The sequence below is a fragment of the Bidens hawaiensis genome, unplaced genomic scaffold, assembly GCF_021521415.1.
Source record: "Bidens hawaiensis isolate Kalapana, Puna unplaced genomic scaffold, B.hawaiensis_p1.1 tig00013016_1, whole genome shotgun sequence".
In the NCBI taxonomy this organism is placed as follows: Eukaryota; Viridiplantae; Streptophyta; class Magnoliopsida; order Asterales; family Asteraceae; genus Bidens; species Bidens hawaiensis.
In genome coordinates this window covers 4,776-15,000 of record NW_027492095.1, presented here as the reverse complement: position 1 = coordinate 15,000, position 10,225 = coordinate 4,776, and positions in this window count along the sequence as shown.

Genomic DNA, 10,225 nt, shown 5'->3' with positions numbered 1-10,225 from the left:
TACAACGATCAGCCGGAGCAGTCGGGCTTGCCAGATTTGAATGAAGTTCCCGAATTGAACCATGAGCCGGGGTATGGAAATATCGAGCAGTACGACTTACCAAATCCTGACCAGGTTATTTAGTGTGTTTATATAGTACAACAACGCGTTAGTTATTTTTTAAATATTGTACGTTGTCTTGCCAAAATATTTTTTATCAAGGGTATATCATATACGGCGGTAGTCACCCTTTGTGGCCGGAGGATAATAGGACATCGTCTAATACATATGAGGCCAGAGTCGAGGAGTCTTATGGTCAGTCTTCGCAGCAGTTACATGTAGACGGTCCGTATTACGGAACTCAGAATTCGTACCAGTTACCTTTAGGAGAGCAACCATACATGTCAAGACCAGTCACGAGCAACGTCGTTGATGGCATTCAAGAGGGTCACCGCGAAGGAGGCGATGACGATGTTGATGATGATGATGATGATGATGGTGATCGTTTCATACGGGAGACGTCATTTTCTTATGTAACTAATAATGTATGACCTATTTTTTAAAAAAAAAAAATTATTATTATTCTTTTTCAACACGTTACTAAATATTACTTTATTTACATTGCTTCATATCAGTATTTTGATTCTGTTGCTGAGTTGATGGATTGGGTTAAGAAGACAGGACGTGAGCATGGTTGTGTTATCTCAGTCCAACGTTCAAGGGAGAGAAGTGTTGAACTTGTATGCAATCGAGGTGGGGAACCAAAACTCAAGGGAACGGTGAGGCATACCGGGAGTATTAAAAGGGGTTGTCCATTTAAACTTGTCGGGTGGTTGTTGGAAGCTAGAGGTTGTCAACGAGACGCACAACCACGATCCCGTTTTGTTTGAGGAGGGACACCCGACACTAAGGAAACTGACCGACGAGGAAATTGATATGGTTGCGACGTTGCATAGGCAGGGTCTGAGGCCTGCTAAAATTAAGTCAGCCCTAAAGAAAAGCTTTCCCGGTAACAAATGTATTACTAGGGATATAAACAACGTCGTGAAGGTTCTTCGTGACCAAGATAAAATTGGTGACACCCCCATGCAGGTACTTGTTGTCAGAATATTATTATTTTGTAAGTGTCTTTTTAACATATATTATTTTGAATATATATTGTTTTGTTTTATCATATATAAAAAATATATATTCTGTAAGATTTAATAAGAATATTATTAATAATATCATTTTATTATAATAATCATGTTTAATAAGAATATTTGTAATATTTGTTAATTTTTTGTTAAACCCAACGTAGGTACTTGAAAACTTTCTTCAAACCCATGGGGTTACCTTTTACACATGGGAGAATCCTTACACCAATAGGACGGAGAATGTTTTCTTTTCTCACGAGAAGTCGCATACCATGTGGCGTGCGTTCCCAGATTTGTTGCTGATTGACACGACGTACAACACCAACATGTACAAGTGGCCGTTCGTTCAGTTTGTTGGTGTGACGTCGACATCAAAGTCTTTCTGTATTGCGCACGCAGTTATCTTTAGGGAGCAAGAGTGTAACTTCACATGGGCCCTTGAACGCCTTAAAGACATGCTCGTCGACTGCAGGGAGCTGCGTGTCATCCTGACTGACAGGGACCTGGCCTTGATGAATGCCTGTGAAACAGTCTTTCCCAATGCTACCAAGAACCTTTGTAGGTGGCACATCATGCAGAACATACAGAGAAAACATAAGAGTCTTTTCCAGGATGATATCTCTAAATCATTCAATTACTGGTGGAAAGTACTGTATGAGTCGCCAACAAAATCTATGTACGACTACAACTGCGGTCAAATGGAAGCAGCGTTAGCTGGACACGACAGACGTGGTAAGTCTTTGTCCTTTATGTACACATGATTTTAGATTCTAGTTGTACGTTGCCTAATTTTTTTTATTATTATTTGTTTGTAGAGGCTTGGTATTATATTCGGGAAAACTGGTTCGTACCCTACAAAGAGAAGTTCGTGTCGTGCTGGATTGACGACCGACTAAACTTCGGCGAGCATACAACAAACAGAGTAGAGGGCCAACACGCAAACTTGAAGAGACACCTTTCGGGGCCAAACAATTCGCTAGACTCTATTGCGGCGTTTGCCCTTGAAGTCGTGAGTTCCCAAATGGAAGAAATCAGTGCGACCCTTGAAGACTCCTGTGTTAGGGTCAAGAAGTACCATAAGTTGACTTGTTTGAAAAGCTACATAACAGCGTGTCACTTTTTTCTATCGCTAAACTTGACAAAGAGCTGACCTTGCTTGACACATTGCTAGATAAGGGGGGGGGGGTGCGACCACCAGTTACAAACATCATGGGGCTTGCCGTGTGCTTGTAAGCTTAACTGGCACACTATTAACAATATACGCATTCCATTAAAAAACATAGACCCCTTTTGGAGGAAGCTCGATTTCAGTCCGGCGTCTGTTGGACACGAAGAACCAGACTATGAAGTGATGGTCGGTTATTTTGTATATGCTTTAGTTCGTTTATTGTTTAGTTTTAACTGTTTATTCTAGAACTATCGATGCTTCATACGTGTGTTATTGGATTTCAGGTCACAGGCTTTAAAGTACTCAATATGGACCTGTTGTGACACGGAATGAAGACCCGGGATGTCCAGCACTCAAAACGAGGAAAAGAATGAAGTTTGCTGTTCCAGAGTCCCATCGCGGTACGCGATGGGTTTGATGAAGGTCCCCATCGCGTACCGCGATGGGTGATAAATTAATTATTGACTTTGGTCAATCGCGGTACGCGATGGGCCATAGAAGACCCCGTCGCGTACCGCGACGAGACTGCAGACGGGATTTTGAGTTTATAACTTGTTTTTCATCAACATGAAACCCTAACTTCGTTTTTGACGACCAAGAGGCAATTCCAGCAGTTCATATAGGCGATTTCCACCATCCTAGCTCGTGTGAAGATCATACATATGATCCATATCATCTATATTGAAGATTCAATTATGTCTAGGCTCGGCTAATCGCCTAGAATCGCACCCGGGATGTATAGTTTGTAACTCTTTACAGTTTTTCTCTTGTGGTTAAGAATACTTATGTTTTGATTATTGTTGATTGATATATGATTATTGATGTTTAGTATTTCTGTGTGTTCGGTCGGTTTAGGTTTACGTTGGTCTGAACGATCTGTTACCAGTTGCTAGATAATTAGTCATATAACTGTTTGGTTAGATTGAATACAATAAAACGTACAATTACCCTTAACTGAGTCACACTGGCAAGGACCGTTTGATAACCAGTGCCGTGTGTAAAGTAATTGTTGACGTCTAAGGTTTTGTCTGGATGATCAGTTTTCAGTTAATCGTTGATAATCAATTTGTTAGGTTACATGAGATACTGTTTGGTTGCTTACTTGAATTCCCGGGTGTGATTTGCTTTATTAACTGTTTACAACTCGCTTTGATTTAATTAGTAGATCCGTAATTAGAGACTCTGTTATTGTTTATTTTTATAATTTTGGTTTCAGTTTGAGTTCAGATCAAATTTAGAATGAATTTGATTATGATATGAATTGATAATTGGATACTGTTTGTATGGATTGTGGTTTGGATTTGGATTTAGCCGAAACAAAGGAATGGTTTTGGCTTAATTGGGTTAAATAATAATCGGGTTTGGGTTACGGTTTGACCCTGAAACGGGTTTGGGTTACGGGTTTGACCCTGAAACGGGTCTGGGTTAAGGGTTTGACCCTGAAACGGGTTTGGGTTACGGGTTTGACAAGGAAACGGGTTTGGCTTACGGGTTTGACAATAACCGGTTATATTTATGTGTTAAACATAGATGGCGGATAGATACATTGAAGGGGACGACGTACTTGATGTTTACGAGCATTTGAGGTTTGACCAGCAGTCCGATTATCAAATCCGGTTTACGCAACTTCGGAGAATGGAGCCAAAACCTAACTCGTTCTTGTCTAGGGAGTTTATAAGAATGGTTCGGGCGGAAAACAGGCTGGAAAGAATTGTAGGAAAAGATACACCGTGTGAGAGATTGTTTACCGCAGAGGAGCCAGCTTACCGAGTCCTCGCGCTAGAGTTTTACTCAACGTTCGTTTTCAGGTATTTTTTTTCGTTTTCAATTAACTTATAAATAAAGTAACATTTTATTATTTAACCAACATGTAAATATTGTTTCAGGCCACGCCCGGAGGGAGATTTGCAGGTCCCGATGCTGGTTGAGGGTGCGGATACCAGTAAGGCGGAGGTTCGGTTCCGTATGTTAGGGATTTGGCATAATCTGTCGATGGAGGAGTTTGCCATTGTGTTGGGCTTGTACACAATTGAGGATATAACCGCCCCTGTTTACACGCAGAGCATACACGAATCACCAGATGACGTGTTGAGACGTTTTTGGACGGCGATTAACGATACACCTTGGCCTATAAAAACGGACAATTAGAGCCAGACGCCAAAGCCTCAGCCATCAGGGACCCGTTGCACAGGTTTGTATATTATATTATATTATATTATATTATATTATATTATATTATATTATATTATATTATATTATATTATATTATATTATATTATATTATATTATATTATATTATATTATATTAATATTTTATTGTTTTTTATAGGTACCTACACAGGCTTATCGCACACACCGTACAGGGTCGTCACGGGGGTTCAGAACACTGCAACCTCCGTGACCTGTTTTATTTGCGATGCCTGCTTACGGGGAGACACTGCAACCTAGCTCGGGGTTTCGGCGACTACTTCGCCATTTACTCGAACAGGCAGGGCCGCGGGAAATTGGTTGGTGGAACGTTCGTTACGCGGATTGCGATTTATTTCGGCTACGGGGGCCGACTGCAGCAACTACCCATTCAGCCGCCGCTTCCGCCGCAAGAGCTGGACCGTGGACGGGCACAAGGCATGCAAATCGTCAAGAAGATTAACCGCCGGGATCACCTAGTCACTAATTTCAATTCTGCCCCATACGAAGAGGTCCCACTTGTTGAGCCTCCGCCAATCGAGGAGCCGGAGGTGGAAATTCAAGGCCCCGCGGTTGACATGGATGAGGACGGTGTTCAGGTACGTTATATTTTATAATTTAATTTTCTTTTTGGTATCTTCGTCTTATTAACGTTAACTTATCGTGCTCATAACAGCCACCGCATCAGCACCCGCAGCGCGTTCCGCGTACACATCGCGCGGTGCGTTTGGATCCGGCCACTGACTCCCAGCTACGGAGACTAGAGACCCAGGTGAGCTGGATGGTTGGTTATTTGTCTGCTCAGCGGCATGGAGCCCGGTACATGGTACGGGCGCCACGTTTCGATGAGGAGGGGAGCGATGACGACGCGGGTGGTGCCGCATTTTAGATTTTTTTTTGTTTGTTGTTACTTATTCCCGAACTCGTTTGTTTTTTTTTTCCGAACAAGTAATGTAATAATAATTATTATTTTATAAATCTGGTCATGCGTTATGCTTATTTTGGTCGTTTCAAATTTTAAAATTGTTGATTCGTTATTACTTTAAAAACCAATCAAAAATCTGTTACACCCAACATACAAAAAAAGAAAACAAATATAAGTCGTTATGTACTAATTATTATTATATAAAAGTCGTTCGTTATTAATTTTAAAATTGTTTTTCCGGTTGTGACCTTCGAAAACCGATCAAAATGAGCTTCCAAAACTGATCAAAAAAAGGTTACCCGAGCCAAAAAAATACAAAAGAAACAAATTAAATTAAAAGACAACAAAAAGACAAACATAATAAAACAAAAAAAATAAACAACAAAATGACAAAAAAACACAACTTTTCAAAACACCCAACCATTAAACGGCTTATCGCCCGATCCGCGACTTAATGGGAGGGTGTTTAGGAAACACCATGGGGTGTATGTAAAAAAGGCCTATAATAATCATATATACATACCTATAGTTATCATGTGTTTAAACTCTGAAAGGTCACATCAATTACAAAAATAATCCAACGTGCATATATAATATCTTTGAAGTAAACCTAGTAAACTATCAAACGAACTAAAAGATATAAAACAGAAACAGATAGCATGTATATGTTTAACTAACGGATACCCGAACTAAAGGAATGTGCGGCGTGAGTTCACAGCCGACAAAACTCCAGTACATTAGTTTCTTCACCTTTCTCATAATCAATTAACTGAGTGTTATACGCACGTGGCCTCTTCCACTAACACTCCAACACGTGTGCCATGCAATAAGTGGTGTCTTGAACATCATTGATATCATATTACTCGGAAAACAATCACTAAAACCACAAAGGTAAAGGATTAATCAAAAGGAATGTTATTAAAACAATTAATTGTAACAACGTGTTGAAGCGGTGATGATTAGCAATTAAAAAAATATTATATGAAATATGGTAAGAAAAATTTGTTATTCTATAAAATACGGTAAAAAAATTCCCTTTACATTGTATAAAATACGGTTAAGGAATTAAATGTTACCTCTGAGATTTTCATCTAGATCCGCCACTGTTAGCATTACATATTTGAAAGTTGCCTTGCGTTGGAGCGAGTACGTAGCAAGAGAAGTCGGTCGATAATAGTTTGATTCGTTATGGTAAAAGTTTTGTGGCAAAAATTTCATTACCAAAGTTGAGGGACAAAAAAGAAAGGATGGAGGTTGGGAAGACAAAAGTTTCATTACAAAAGTTGAGGGGCAAAACGTGTATATGAAAAACTTGAGAAACAAAAGTTGAGGGACCAAGGACGTATATATACAAAACTTAAACTTGAGGGACCTAAAATGTATTTACTTCAAATTTGTGTGGCAAAAACCTAATGAACAGATAGCTTGGGTTATCCAGCGTTGTTTGCATTCGCGGTCATATAGGGTCACCTTTTTTTATTGGCCGGGTTACCCTAAGTAGTCAGACTTTATTCGTTAATCGTTAAAACAAAAGAAAAAATATAAAATCGATAAGTAAATTAGATTATTTTTTTTGTGATATATTTAGCAATTCATTCAAAAATATAATTTGTTTTAAGATTCTTTCTCTATTAAAGATTATTAGACACTTCAAATCTGAGTTGTCAACTTTCACGTATATCTTAATACCATAAATATGTAAACAAACTATGTAGTTATGAACAAACTATGTAGTTATGTACTTACATTAAGTGCAACATTAATGGCGACAAAGGCCATCTGAATCTGAAAATGATACAATTAAATTGATCGTATTATGGGTTACGTTTTTATGACACTTTTTTTTAAAAAAAGCGTAACAATATATTATTAGTCGGACAAATGATTTATTTTAGGATTTTTATAAGGGCAACCAAGGAGGGGCAAAATAATGATACGTTAGATACATAATTTCGAGAGTGATCAGACAATGACAGAGCGACCTGTGATTCATTCAGGATTGATCGACGCCCGGTGAACACTTTGTCGAATGAATGAGTCACAAGGTGCAAGCCCCAACGACAAAAGAACCTAGGCGCGGAACATTTTTGAGGGCTAGCCGGCGGGGTCGCTATCGTGGCTAGGGTGAGTTTTCTTACACGGTTGGGCACTGAGTAGACTAAGCTGAGGGGGTTATAGCCACATAGACTCTATAGTTCTAATACATATGTGTTTATTTATGTGTGTTCATTTATGTATGTGTTTGTTTACATATGTTTATATATGTTTATTTAAGTTCGTTTTATCTTTGCTCAATTATGCTCATTTATGTACGTTTACGAACTGTTCATTAAATCTTAAACAAACAAACATAACCAAACACGAACATGGTTATTTTTTATATGAACAAAATGAATATTTGTTTGATTAAGTGTTCGTGTTCGCGTTCATTTAAAGTTGAATGAACAAACACAAACATGCTATTGTTCATGTTCGTTTGGTTCGTTTACATGCCTACTTGCGCGTATCAAGTGGCTTTCAAGGTCTAGGTAAGTTGAGTGCTCGTATAACGCGAGCACTTGTCAAAAGGAATTGTATAAGCTTATAACGTATGAAAATGATATCGATGTTATAGTTGATTACAACTTTATGAATTAAGGATGATGTCAAGTAATTAACGATGATAAGGACTCCTTAATTTTTTGTATATGTCATTATTATTATTATTAGTTGACTAACATTTACATTACGTGATGGGAGTTTCTACTCACCTTACGTACAATTGATGTGGCTTTGCACCAACCATAAATTAAATTACTAAAAATTAAGTCATGTTTTGTTAATGATCTTAAATATAATGTATTAGTTAACATAGTTTTGTTTTGATTTAATACAAATATATTAGTTTGTTACGTTTATTATATTTTTTTAACTTTTAAGCTAACATGATATTTTATAATGAACAAACATGGACATGAATATTTGTCTTATGAATAATGAGCGGTTAATGTAGGTAACAATTGTGGTTGATGCATGAGCTGGGAGGTTGACGGTGGTGGGTGGTAATTGAAAATAGACCGGCTACGGAGAATTTGTATAGGATAGAAATTAAATTAAGGATTAATGATGAAAGTGTTTAAAATAAGATGTTATAACTCGTCTAAGGGCTATTCAGGTTTAGTGAGACTCATAACTCACGTAAATTATTGTTTGATGATTAAGATGTTATTTCATAAATAAATGAGAGGTTATAACTTATTTAAAACCTTAACAATATTGAAACTTGTATAACTAACGCATGAAAGTATTGGTAAAGTAAAATGTTGTCCATATCCGCGGATTCAAGTTTAATGCATGAAAATCCTCAAATCACAAATCAAGTAATTTGGTGGTTTGAGAGGGAGTAAGGAACAACCAGAAAGTGGCACATAAAATTTTTTAATAAATATTTATATAGATAGATGGATAGATAGATATATAGAGTTGGTATTTTCATAATAAAGAATTACATGTGAAAGGTTAAAACCTTAACATTATTGAAACTTGTATAACTAACCATTTGATTCACAGTCTTAAAAAAAAGAAAAAATCTTTAAAAAGCCTATAACTTTTTATATTTCTAAAGATAAAATAATTATGAAACATTTTATTGGCACTTTGTCAAGAAAAGACCAAAGATTCCTCATAGACACCGACCTTCATTTCTTTCTATTTCACATAACATGCATCTAGCTTTACATGTCCAAATCATGTCAACTTTTAAATCCATGTCAGCCTATGAGTTATTACAAAACTAATCAAATTCATGTATTTTATCCATTGCACTTAAAGTGGACAACATCTTTGAAACAAATTGGAAAATGACAATGCTAGCTTGAATCAATATCATTCTCTAGCTAGTGACCATTCAAACAAAGTTTTTGTAGGACATCCTCCAAATTCATTATCATGTTTTCCAATGATCAAGAGCCATAAGGCATGTAACATCACTTGTTGATGATCTTTTTCACTTTATCATCTTCGGCGTGTCATTGCTCCTTTTCAAAACCTAATGCCATGTTTTAGAACATATGATACATATCAATGCACACAAACAACATGAATTAGAGGTTTATGTGGTTAATTTACGTAGACACTTGGAAAAATCATACATTTGTATGCTGGTGTGCGCACTGTACGTCGAGTCGTAAAACCTTATCATTCATATTTAAAGAGTTTGACAGCCACAAATGAGAGGAGGGCTTCCACCCTCTAACGACTAACACAATGTTATGGAAGATTTGAAGACTACGAGTCGACAAGCAGAAGATCCAATTTACTATTTCAGTTGTGTATGCGTTGAAGAAAGATGATAATCGATTGTACTTTTCTATATTAATTATGTTGATGTTCTTATATACGGTCTTGTATATATGGTTTTGGAGCTAAGGCCCTAAGAGCAAACTCTCTATTTTTAGCTTCAATGTACGGTTTGTTTGTATCCCACCCTCCCCGACCCTGCTAATAGTTTGGCTGTTGATGTGATTTTTACTAGGTATAGTTGTTGCTGATGATGTTCTTATACATCTGTGTTTCTGTTTTCTTTTTTTTTGTGTGTTAGATTACATAATCGAGTTTGCATCGTCTTGGTAACGATGCACCAAGATCATTGATGACTTGATTGATTGGCTTGTGATAAACTACTTTTGATTTTAGTAAATCAGTTTATTTTTATTCTTACAATATGCATGTATGTATGATTTCCGGCCTTATTTATGATTTATGTGGATGCATGTATGGAGCTCGAGGAACTTTTGAATACTTAAAAAAAAAGCCTAAAATGCCAGATGGAAAAGAATTTTTACATCATTA